General features: G+C 47.9%; 1 protein-coding gene across 2 annotated transcripts in view; it reads right to left on the bottom strand.

Annotated features, from left to right (window-relative positions):
• LOC136837462 (endoplasmic reticulum membrane-associated RNA degradation protein-like) overlaps nt 1-1,683 on the bottom strand; it is a 334,200-nt gene extending 332,517 nt beyond the window's left edge. For both annotated transcript variants that reach the window (XM_067102242.1, XM_067102244.1), the window contains exon 1: nt 1,367-1,683. The gene's annotated coding sequence lies outside the window, so the exon portion shown is untranslated. The remainder of the gene's footprint in view (nt 1-1,366) is intronic.
• Between the last annotated feature and the right edge of the window lie 10,500 nt (nt 1,684-12,183).

Here is a 12,183-nt window from a genome sequence, read left to right as displayed (position 1 = left end):
AACCATCTATTGAACTTCATGTTGTTAGTGAAGGCTCTTTAAATAAGTCACAAATGGGTTTGTGATCAGTAAGCACATTAACCTAAAAGTATGTGTCTAAATTTCTTTAAACCCCAATATAAAGCTAAACACTCTCTTTCTGTGGTACTATAGTTTCTTTCTGCTGCATTTAAAAACTCTACTAGTATAATATACTGCTCTCATTCTAGTTTTTTGCCTTTGTAACAACATGATCCTAGTCCTGTACTTGAGGCATCACAAGCTCGAGTAGAAGTCTTTGGAAAATCTGCAGACTAAAACAGGTTCCCGGTCATTTTGTTTTAGTGTTTGAAAGGCTGTTTCTTGTTCATCCTTCCATTCGTGTAATTTACTCCTTTCTTGGTTAATTTGTCAAAGATTTGGCTATAGTAGCAAACCCTTCGTGAAAGGTCTTAATAACCTACCATACCTAGGAACCTTCTCTTAATGCTTTCAAAATAGTGGGAACTATAATCAACTGCTTTATTTTACCTGTACCTGCATGCGCAGTCCATCTTCACTAATTATATGACCCAAGTATTCTAAGTTTTTCATCAGAAATTGACATTTCTTTAATTTTATTTTTAGTCCTGCAATTCTTAATCTCTCTAGGACCATTTCTAATGTTCTGAGGTGACTTTCTAAGTCTTTGCTAAAAATGATTACATCGTCCAAGTATACTGCAACATTTTCTATGTCCCCTAGAATTTGTAACATTAATCTGACAAATGTCAATGGGGCTGATGTTAGTCCAAATGGCATTACTTCAAACTGTAAATGTTCCTTATGTGCTGAAAAATCCTTCTTAAACATGTGACTCCTATCCCTAATGACTTGCGCATCATAAAACCATTCCATTACAACAACATGGCAATTCGGTCTTTCTTCCAAAGATTTCCCCCATCCAAAAGCCTGTGTTCCCAAAAGGTCCCCAACCATGTTGGACAGAGATATGAGGTTAATAATTTGACCGACAATAAACTCCACCACCCCCATTCATCAGCAACACCGAATGTACAGGAAAAATCAATTTCCAAGCTAACAGTCCGTTCACAGTTACCTTGTAGTTTTAGGCTACCCATTCTAAACTTGGTTAGGGAAGAATGGGTGGTTAGCCCATGTATTGGCAGTCGGTTCTTTATTCTTTTTCCCCATGCACAAAACTTTGGTTATCAACCAGGTAATCCCATGTAGTCTAATCACTAGAACACTAATAACTAGTTTACTGTATTACACTCAGAGGTGAGCCAATTAGAATCACTCAAAAACTACCATAGGCTGAAATGCATGTTTCACCAGCTGAACATTGAATGATGGTATTGCATATATTTACCATACTCAGGCCTACCTTCTATATATATATATATATAAAGGTTCCCGCTGATGTCAGTGCGCGTCCGCTTGCTAAAGATTAAGATATCCGTGGTTAATGGTCGTCGGTGATCACTGTAATAGCAAGTATGGTGGGAGTGAACCGAAAACTTTGTTTTACGGAGATACAGGCAAATAGTGTACTGTAGTAGGTAGACAGGTCTTATTACTAAGAACAAAGAAACATTTTATTACGGGACCGAGATCACAACTTTCCTTTCCATTAACATTAGTCGTTTGATTCATGAAATGACAAGTAATCAAGCAATAGGTTTTCCAAAGTCACAGGCCATCTCACTTTTTCGGACAAGCAGTAGCAGTAATAGTAGGCAGGGTATAGCTTTGCAACGGCTCCCTGCTCCTTCTATTTCCTCCTTTGTGTTTGGTTACGTTTATTGTCTCTGTAATACTATAGATCTTTATAAATTCCTTCCTATTTTCAACTTCTTTCGATAGAGCTGCAAAATAGGATATTATATCAATTCCTCTTTATTTTCTTGATGTGGCTGATGCACAAATCCATATTGCTAATGCCACTGTATGCTGGGCAGTAAAGTAAGGAATGTTTCCAGAAGTTTTCATTTATTTCTTCACAGCACAAACATTTTGTATCTTCCCCTTTTAACCTATTCCTATCGATTAATTCTAGTGTACCTAACTACTGATCAGCGTTGCTTTTCAGTGTTACCATACCCAGGTTTCTTCTCCAATGTTTTCCTTTATATTTTCTCTTATTGTTAAGGTTGCCTTGTCATTCATTTGTCTCTGTCATATTTTTTCTCCCGGTTATTTATCATTTCTTTTAACTGCTTCCTTCTAAGTGATTCAATTTTATTTAAAATCACAATTTTTGTAGGTAAATTGTATTTTCCTAACTATACAAACCTGAGGTCCTTTACATTAGGAATTACTTTTTAGCATAGGCTGGAAACGACCGTTAAACTCTTGAGCAAGGTGGTTAGGCAGTAACTACCGCCAGGTAGGCCGGAATACCCGCCTTCCCGGATGTAAACATTCCAATTTGCCTTTCGGTCCAGGTTCAGATTGAGGGTGGCATGAGGTGGGCATAATATGTAATGTAAAGGACCTCAGGTTTGTACAGTTAGGAAAAATACAATTTACTTTCAAAAATTGTGATTTGTTTCAACACAATATACAAACCCTCGGTCCTTTACATTAGGAAGACTCACTGGTTGGAGGGAGGAATCTGAGTGATTCTCTTGAACTGACTGAAGTTCTGCACACCTGGGCTCTCCTCCTGGTCGAAAGAGCAAGGAGGAGTACCTGCCTCTGACATATTGATCAGAGTGTAGGAACTGCAAGATCAAATGTCAGATACTAGACCTTCTCGCATGAGTGAGGAAACATAACTTATACGAAATAGGCTGGAAGAATCTTAGAGTCGGAGGCAGTAAGGTAAACCTGAGATAGGTTTCTTTTGCCAGTCTCTCCTTCCTCCCCCTTGCTAGAGGAAGGAGTGGAATTGCTTCTATGATTCTGGGAGAAAAACAGAACAGGTGCTCGATGGGTAGTCTTTATCGCATCAGCGCCAGATCTAGCAATTTTGGTTCGAGTCCTATTCTCATCCCGAAGGAGGAGAAGTAGGGACTGTAGAAGGAGGAAGGGAGGAAGAGAGGCCAGTCACTCTTGGTATCCTTCTCACTTCCAGAACCAACACCTTAGGCGAGATGCTACTAGTTCTCTTGAAGGAGCCGTGTAAGAAAACACAACTTGTTGAGCAGCCACCACAGGGCCAAGGAAAAAAGGTTCCAAGGGCCTGTGGGCAAGATCACAGGAAGACAAGAGTATGGTCTATGAGACCACGTCTTGCTTCCAGCCCGACAGAAACTTCCAGAATGCGAGGATGGACCAACCCATTGACCCGTGAGCTCTCGGGTGGAAAGTACTGGTATCGTCGTCGTCAGCTGCTGAGTACCTCCTTTGATCATTTCAAAAGGTCAGGAGGAAGATGTGTCCCAGACACTTCTTCCTTGGGAGAGAAGAGTGCTAGCGAAAATGTCGATGACATCAGGTTAGAAATGTCGAGCCTTTTCGAAAGTACCATAGCTCCTAAAGGACAAAGTAACGATTGATCTGGATCATCGATACAAAGTCCAGGGAGGAGGGGAACAAGAAGGACTTGAAACCCGACAATAGATGCCGATGGATTCAGAGTCCACCTCGACATCCGAAGAAAGAGTCGAGGTATTGATCCCCTTCACCTTCCAGGGTATTGATCCCCTTCACCTCTTCTTCCATCTTCTACATGGCTGGAGCAAGATGAGAGATGGTCCTAAGAGGACACATCTCTATCCAACGACTCTCGTAAGGGCACGTGCAGAGCATGGGACAGGAACCCTAAACGAGTCACATGCCACCCAGGGAACAGTTCCCTGGGACAGCAAGACCGAAGAAGCTTCTCATCCGTAGCTAAATCTTGACTGAAGAAAGGCTACTTTAGATAGAAGACTAGGTCACTAGGGCCTATGTTCTTCACAAATGAAAGGGAAAGAAGCAACCCTCAGCAGAAAGACAAGGAAGTCACAGACTTGAAGAGTGACTCTGACCCAAGAAGAAGTTCATCGACGACACCCACCAGCAAAGACGGATCCAGTCCCTGGGAGTGTTGCAGAGGACTTCAAGAGATATCCAGCTATAGACTGCATGGCGAGAAAGCCTATGCTTGCAAGGGAAGCTGGAAGGTCTCCAGTCCCAAACACACCAGGGATGTACTGCCCGAAGAACTGCTTCTTGTGTAGCTGCTACAGGAGGTTGGGTCAAGCAGAACTCTTCTCAATGCCTTGGAAGCGGCTATCAGGTTGGGGAGAGGCGAAATCTTCCAACATTGTCTGTAACTCGGGGTGAGCAATGCTTGAGAACCCATAGCGAAACAGACAAATACAGAGGGAAAAACTAGATATCAAGTTTCCCAAAAAGACTGCATGCCTCACCATAGTGGCCCCTGGGTCTAGTATGAATGAGCAGAAAAACTACCAACTTGTTGTGGAGGCAACAGAAAGACAGTAGGGATTTCTCAGTCGAAGCAATCTCTTTATGAATCTTCGTGAAGAAAAGAGCAGCACGTTCTGTCCCGATCACTCAAACCCAGGCCAAGCTCGCCTGCCCAAATACATCCCCACCGGGGATGTCATCTGCTACAGAACACTCAATTGAGATGTCAAGTGAGCTATAGAACACTCTTGAGTACCTGCAACTGTCGACAGATGGAACAGGGGAAAACACGATTCCCTCTCAAAACTCATCCTGAAATCTCAGAAGGCCAAAAGGCTGCCTTGAGCCCAGGATGGTAATGAGAAGGTACTAATTGTCTCGGTCCCACATCTTCAAGACAAAGTCTTACAAGTGTGTGCCTATTCTTCCATCGGTGAATCTGTAAGTAGACACATGATGTGAGAAAATATGCAAAGCATATTCGAAGGTTCCTTCAGTCAAGCATTAGCCTAACTCCTTCCTCATACTTCGAAGAGGAAAGAAGGACGGAGGAATGGGAAGCAGACTTCCATTCTCCGCCATGGGAAAGCTTCTGCAAGATGACAGGATACCGAGACAATTAGCTCTAGCCGGGCTGGCATTTCCTGAATCGGGCACATGGGAGGGGAAGTGGGATGAAAAGAATTGCCGAGACCTAAGGGAAATAGATACTTCTCCTGAGGGAAACCATTCCCAAGTCTCAGCAATGTCGCTGCCAGCTCCAGAGACTTGATAAGTATTATTTCATCCAGGAATCTGCAGTAGGAGAACTTCTTCCTGGTCGATACTTCTTTCTCTCTTCCCTCCTCCCTTATGGGAAAAGAGGGTGGAAAGAGACACAGTTATGTGCACTTTCCTAGAAGGGTAGGAGGGCTATGTTCCACAATCTTCTGTCAGAAGCCTGGGACTTCTTAGGAGTTGAGGGGACTGGCTTGAACTTGAGGTCGAGTCGAGATGACTAAGATCCCAGGTCTTGGCCACTGTCCAAAAGATAAGGCAGTGCCCTGGTACGAACCTCGATTACCGGGGTATCTGGCAAATCTGGGCAAGAGAAAGGCAGAACCAAGTAAGGTTCGTTCCTAAGGGTCGAGCCAACTCAGGACTTATGAAACCGGAGATCCGAATTGGGACAAAGTCCTTCTTAGCACCAGAATTGTCCATAGAACTGCAGTCAGCCAGACCCTTTGAGGCAAGGAGAACTCGTATTCTGTCACGGCAGGGGAGAAGCTTGGTGTCTCGACCTGAATGAACTCATTTACCGAAGAAAAGAGTTCATCCGGTCGAGAACGCTCTCGGAAGCAAGGACCGCTGCGGTCCCCGACACTCGGCCCTCGAAACTGCAAGGGTTGTGGTGATGAAGATTATCCATTGGGGAGTTGAGGTCCTGTCCTGGGATCCTCGCTGACGGATCGGGCAGCGAAGTTCTCCGAAAAATGAGGGCAATCGCAACTTGAAAGACCCTCGCTGCTTCCGAAGTGTGGAACTCCTGTACCTCTGCCCTTGGAGGAGCCTTGCCAGATCCCATGAAACCCTCCTCGGCTACCTGGTTGTACTAAGAAACAATTGAGGGACTGACACCCAAAGCACACCAGGAAGCCGAACTCCGAAGAGCTCTCTCTGTCCATCTTGTGCCTCTCGAGCAACTGAGAGGAAAAGAGAATAGGTGAGGAGAAAGAGCACCCTTACCTGTCCTGCCAGTAAAACCAGCAGGACAGGCAGACTGTGAAGTGATAATCAACCGAAGGAGATTACTGCTACACGAAGAAGAAAGAGTGCTTGTGCCATGGCAAAGCAGCTTTCCTGGGAAGAGCAAAAAGTTCACTCCGAACAGAGCCGAGAATCCAATTTGGAAAAACAGAATGGGGCGAGCAGAGCCAATGCGTGAACGCAATCCAGACTGAAGAGGTATGCGGTGGACGGGAGGCAGGCGGGCGAGCTGAGCCAGTCCAGTCTCCCAAAGCGCGACCAAGGGCTGGGCGGGGCGAGCAAGCCAAGTGAGCCGAGTTGAGCCAGTCTCGTGAAGCATGACCAGGGGCTGAGCCGAGGCCGGGCCATGGTCGAATTGCGTGAACACAGTCGGGACTGGACAGGGCGGAACTTGTCTGCCGTGAACTATTGCTAGTTCCCGAACTCTAAACTCCTTCGAGGCCGAGGCCCCTCGAGAAGAAGGTTCAAAGGAGAATTCTGTGTCTGCTATCCTGCATGCTCAATCCTAAGGTTCAAGACACAAGTATGAAACCTGGCCAAGCAACCAAAGCCGCTGGCGGGCAGTATCAAGACACCTGGCATCTCGGCACCCAGACACCTGGCATCTCAGCTCCCAGACACCTGGGTGTCTCGGCACTTTCTCTCGTCCTGTGCCTCTCGTCAGGAGAGCGCTCGTGATTTACAGAATTCAAGCTGACCCATGAGACTCCCAAAAATCGGGATCGGCTGCTTTCAGTTCCTAAGAGATTGAAAGAGCCAGGCACAGAACCAGTTTTAGATGCAGACTTCCAAGACTGGCAACGAGGCATGGCCTCTCAGGCTGCGCTCTCTCGGCCCCAAAACGCCAGACCCGCAGGAGAATGCGAATCCCCTCTGCAGGGCAGGAAAAGCCAACAAGAGAAACTTGTCTCCCAGAAGAGAGTCAGTCCCTTAGAAGTCCCACTGAGACTCCCACGGGAATCTCTTCCCTGCTTCTTCTGGTGTTCGAACCGCTAGAATCGAGACACCAGGCTGGGAATCTGACTCAGCACTGGCAAGCACTCATGCTTGCAGCAAGCTGGTGGGAAGGGCTGAGACACCTGGGTGCCTTTTGGCCCTTTCTCTCGCACTGCTCCCGAACTGGGCCGAGTCTCTCCAGACCAGATCGGGATACCTCCATAGAATCTCGAGCACTGGGAGCGATTGCAAACCAAGCCCGATCTTAGAGGCGAACCTCTAGGACTGGGAATGGGATCACAGACCGGGAGTCTCGCGCACCTGCGGCTCCCAAAACACAAAATCCAGGGCTATGAGAATCGGTTTCCTAACCTGAAGGTTGGGAAAAGCCAACAAGAGACCCACTGCCTCCTCGGAAGGGAGGTAGTCCCTAGATCGTCCAAGGGCATCAAGGGGAAGAAGCAGTCTTCCTCTCCTTCGGCCGACGGAGGTCTGTCCGATTCCTGGGACCCCTTGGACCTTGGGAGGGAAGGGAAGACGAAATCGAAGATAAGTTGAAGAAGACAGCGGCTACTTCCACAGGGCAGCTTCCTTCACCTCCACTCCAAGATCTTCTATAGGAAGGTGGACACTGAAACATAGTAACCTCAGGGCAGTCAGGCAGGAACACAACGGAAGAGGCCCAGGACACCACCACCAGGAGAAGCAGAAGGCATGATCAGGACAGCTGATGCAGGAGCTACAGCAGCGGTTCGGAAGGCAGGAGCTACTGCAACGGCCAGGAACGTCACTTTCCACAGGGCGACCTCGTTCACTTTCACGCCGAAATCTTCTACAGGATCGCGGACATCATGACCTTTGGGGCAGCTGGCAGGAACACAAAGGAGGCGGCCCGGGCACGACTGCCAGGAGCGTGGCAGGCATGATCAAGACAGCTGATGCAGGAGCTACCATGCAGTGGTTCGGAGGCAGGGGGCTATTACAACGGCCAGGAACGTCACTTCCACAAGGGACTTCCTTCACCTTTACGCCGACATCTTTTATAGGATGGCGGACATCAGGGCCTCAGGGCAGCTGGCAGGAACACAATGGAAGCAGCCTGGGCACGACCACCAGGAGAAGCAGTGGGCATGATCAGGACAGCGATTCAGGAGCGGAAGCCGAAGGCAGGAGCTACTGCAGCGACCAGGAGTCGAAAGTCACCAGCAGCTAAAGGAATGATCAGGGCATTGTCGGCAAGAGACCAGGAAGAGCCGCCCAGAGACTGTCGTCGAGTTAACAGGAGCATAACACAGGGAACAACACAGGAGCTGATGGACCACAGATATGCCAGAGGCATTGCCACAGCATACATGAAGGCCAGCAATGACAGTGATTGATCCACATCGGCGGGAACAGAGTCGGAAACGATCCCAACATGGAATTAGTCATCCAACCAGGTATTGTGGTCGATCCCGAAGCAACACTAATAAATGTCGGGACTCCATGCAAGAGATATCCAGCCAACTACTGCTGTGTCTGCAATGCTCACTGTCAACCTGAAAGAAAAAGCAAAGATGATTAAAGAGGAAACTCCTCTCGCTATGAAGGGAACTGCCCTATGCAGCGAGAGGAGGTACCCAAGAAGAATTTGCCCGACCACCCGCCCCCCACCCCCCATGCTTGGTCTTCGCCCGACAAGCGGCGAAGGGAGAAATCTCTACCAAAGAAAAAGGAAGAACCTGCGGGGAGAGAAAAGGACGGAGGGGAGGCCACCAAGGGTGCCGTGGAAGCGTAACCGACAAGACGATGTCCGAACCTCCCACCCGCCCGCAACTCTCTAAATAAAGCACTACTGGAAGAAAAACAACACTCAGCACATGTAGGAAGGAAGTAGTCATGCCCTTGTGCATGGAGGGCTGAAGCCACAAGAAGGGGAACAACTCTTACGTCCCGATCAATGTAGGGGAGCGAAGAGATTACGTCCCAATCTAATCTTCTGATTGAAAAGGGAACACCTTCAGTATCTAAATAGAGGCTATTGGAGAGAAGCATTACCACTCAACGCTCCTTTAAATACGCCATGGCCATCAACCCAAGACAGTGCAGGGGAAAGACAAACTGCAAGGTTATCACAAATCTTGGGTTTGTAATAATGAATACCAAACACACGTAATATATACACAAAAATACATTAAGATCCCACTGGGATAATAAGAGCTTAACGACAGTCAGGCAAGGAGATCCGAAACCACGTCTGCAATGCATAACGGCCGAACAAATAAGCTGGAATGTTTACATCCGGGCAATTTTATTCCCGCCTACCTGGTGGTAGTTACTGCCTAACCACCTTGCTCAAGGAATTTAACGGCCGTTTCCACCCTATCCTGAAAGTAATTCCTAATGTAAAGGACTGAGGGTTTGTATATTATATGTCGGAACAAATTATTTTTAATTCTTTCAGATACTCTTTTATTTGCAGAATCCAAGGGATTGTCCTATTTTCATACTGGACTATGGTTATCTTGTATAGGAGCCTATTTTTTACCACCCTCAAGTGTATTTTCAGATAGAATAGTTTTTCTTTTATCCCTTGAGTGGCAGGAAGAGGCCCCTATTTCGGATCTTAAAGCACAACTTGCTTCTGTACCTTGGTGCTTTCAGAATTGTTCTGTACATATCTAGATTATCTACTTTTTGTAGTTCATTTATGTTTTTCTTGTCGAGTTTTGTCGTGAATTTTCCCCCACGACTGGGAGGTTCTAAGTCCTGGATTGTATGGGACTGGGATGATCAGGCCTGAAGGCACTATCAGCAAACATCGAGGCAAAGGTCCAACAAGATCAGGCAGTTTCTAATTTTATTTTAAAATAAACTATTTAAATGTAACATACATTAACACACAAGGACCATGCTGTCGGGTAAAGACAACTCTGAAAAGTTACAAAAACAAAAAATGTGCCTCTGAAAGTTACAATTTTATACAAACTTACTTCATGAAATACTCAGGCTACATTAGCTGAATATTAACTACATCAAGCCTTGGATTGCAAAAATGTGAAAGGATTTAGCACATTAAAGGAACTGGCTCTTGTGTCTACAAAATGAAGAATTTTGCTGGGAGGTGACGACTTGGAGTGCTCAGCTTTTAAGAGGTGCGAAAGAAACAGCAGGATAAGGTTACTGCTACTTTATTCATGATCCAGGCGGTTTATATATAAGACTGGCGTAACCATAAGGCACAATGGAAACCTCAGTGACTTGAGGTCGATAATAAATAACAATAAATACAGCAAACCAATACACTTTACAATGTAAGAACAGACAGAAATGGAATTGGATACAGTCTTGATGCCTGTGAAAGAAGAAACATGTGATACATTTTTGACAGCAGGTAAACAAAATATATACATAGCTTAAATAATTGAACTTTGTGTGACCTGGCATTTAGGCGTGACTAATTGTAGGCAAAGAAAATGGGACGTCACCACAGAAAACTTGCTCAGCAGAGACTTTACAACTAACACTTTTAGCAGAGACTTCACAAATGACTTTACAGATGTCTTTACAAATACTCACCCCTCCAAGACGTGGGTAACGTCTGATTAGTCGGCGTATCTGCTGGGGGCGCTGCAGGGGCCCCGTTTGCGTGAGGACATTGATGAACGACTCTGTGTGGGTTTGCCTGACTGCAGGTATTCTGGCTTTTTCGGGGGCAGCCGCGTGCCTGCCCCTTGGGACTTGGCCCGGCTGTGGCGAAGGCTGAGCAGGCGGAGCGTGCGATGTGGTGACATCTGTGTCCTCCTCCAGGAGGGCGGGCTTGACCCAGTCAGTGACACCCAGTCGTTCCTACTTGAAGTGCGAGCAGGGTGTTCCGCTCCAGCATGCGGAAGGGTCGCCTGGTAGGGCCTGGTCAGTGGCGGGCAGACGGTGTCATCCTGACGAAACGTGGGTGGTGGAGGCCAGCCCGGGCGGCATGAAGGTGGCTGACCTGTCGGTTATCGTCCGCTTGAAGAGGGCGAACTTGCTGACTATGTCGCGAAGCCTCTGGACCGATGGGTTGTGGTGATCCTCTGTCACGAGCTCACCGGGACCACGAGGACTTGCCATAGGTTTTCTCAAACAGGTGGGCGGGCGCCGTCGGCCCTGGGGCGCTTCTCAACCCAAGGAGGACCCTTGGCAGCTGGTACTTCCAGTCCTCGGCGGTGCAGCAACAAAAAATAAAGGGACGCCTTCAGGGACCTAAAAAACCACTAGACCAAGCCAAGTTGGCCGCTGGGTTGTAGGCCGTGGTGGTGTGATCGTTGTTCCCAGCAGCCGAGCCAGGGCAGACCACAATTCGGACAGGAAAGCAATACCATTGTCGGTTGTGATGTGGTCTGGGACGCCAAAGCGGCTGATCCAGCTGGAGAGCAGGGCCTCAGCACATGCGCTGGCGGTGGCTTCTTGCATTGGCGTGGCAATTAGGGCCACCACGTTGATAAATTCTAAACCGTCAGGAGGTATCTGGATCCGACTGATGGGGAAAGGGCCCGACGATGTCGATGTGGATGTGGCTGAAGCGATGCTCTGGCTGCGGGAACTCGCCTACCCTGGACCCAGTGTGATGCCCTACCTTGCTGGTTTGGCACTGCAGGCACTGCCTTGCCCAGAACCTCGCGATCCTTCTGCATTCCGTGCCAGACGAAACATCCCTGACGGCAGCTTAAAAACGTCGTCCTGCCAGAAAGGGTGTGAGAGAGGCCATGGATGACGTCGAATACCTGGCAGCAGCGGAAGCTGGCACCAGGGGCGGGGCTGGCCAGTACTGACGTTGCAGAGGAGACTTGGGCCCCGGGGCAAGGGAGCACGCCACTTCTTCTTCAGGGACATGATGGCGGTGTTGCGGTCAGGCTGGGGTCTCTGGGTCAGATCAAAACCCTGGCGAGGTCTTTCGACCTTAGTTGATCCCGAGCTGCACAGTGTTCATCTCGACTCTGGAGAGGGCATCCGCCAAGGGGTTCTTCCTGCTGGGAGGTACTTGATGGAGCAGGTAAACTCGGCGATGGCCAGGAGATGCCGCTGCTGCCTGGAAGACCATGCATCCTAATTGCTTTGTGAAGGCGTGTACCAGTGGCTGGTGGTCCATGTAGATTGTGAAGGGCGTGCCCTCCAGGAGGAACTTGAAATGCCAGACTGCAC

The sequence above is a fragment of the Macrobrachium rosenbergii genome, chromosome 59, assembly GCF_040412425.1.
Source record: "Macrobrachium rosenbergii isolate ZJJX-2024 chromosome 59, ASM4041242v1, whole genome shotgun sequence".
Classification (NCBI taxonomy): domain Eukaryota; kingdom Metazoa; phylum Arthropoda; class Malacostraca; order Decapoda; family Palaemonidae; genus Macrobrachium; species Macrobrachium rosenbergii.
This window is presented reverse-complemented; position numbering and strand designations above follow the sequence as displayed.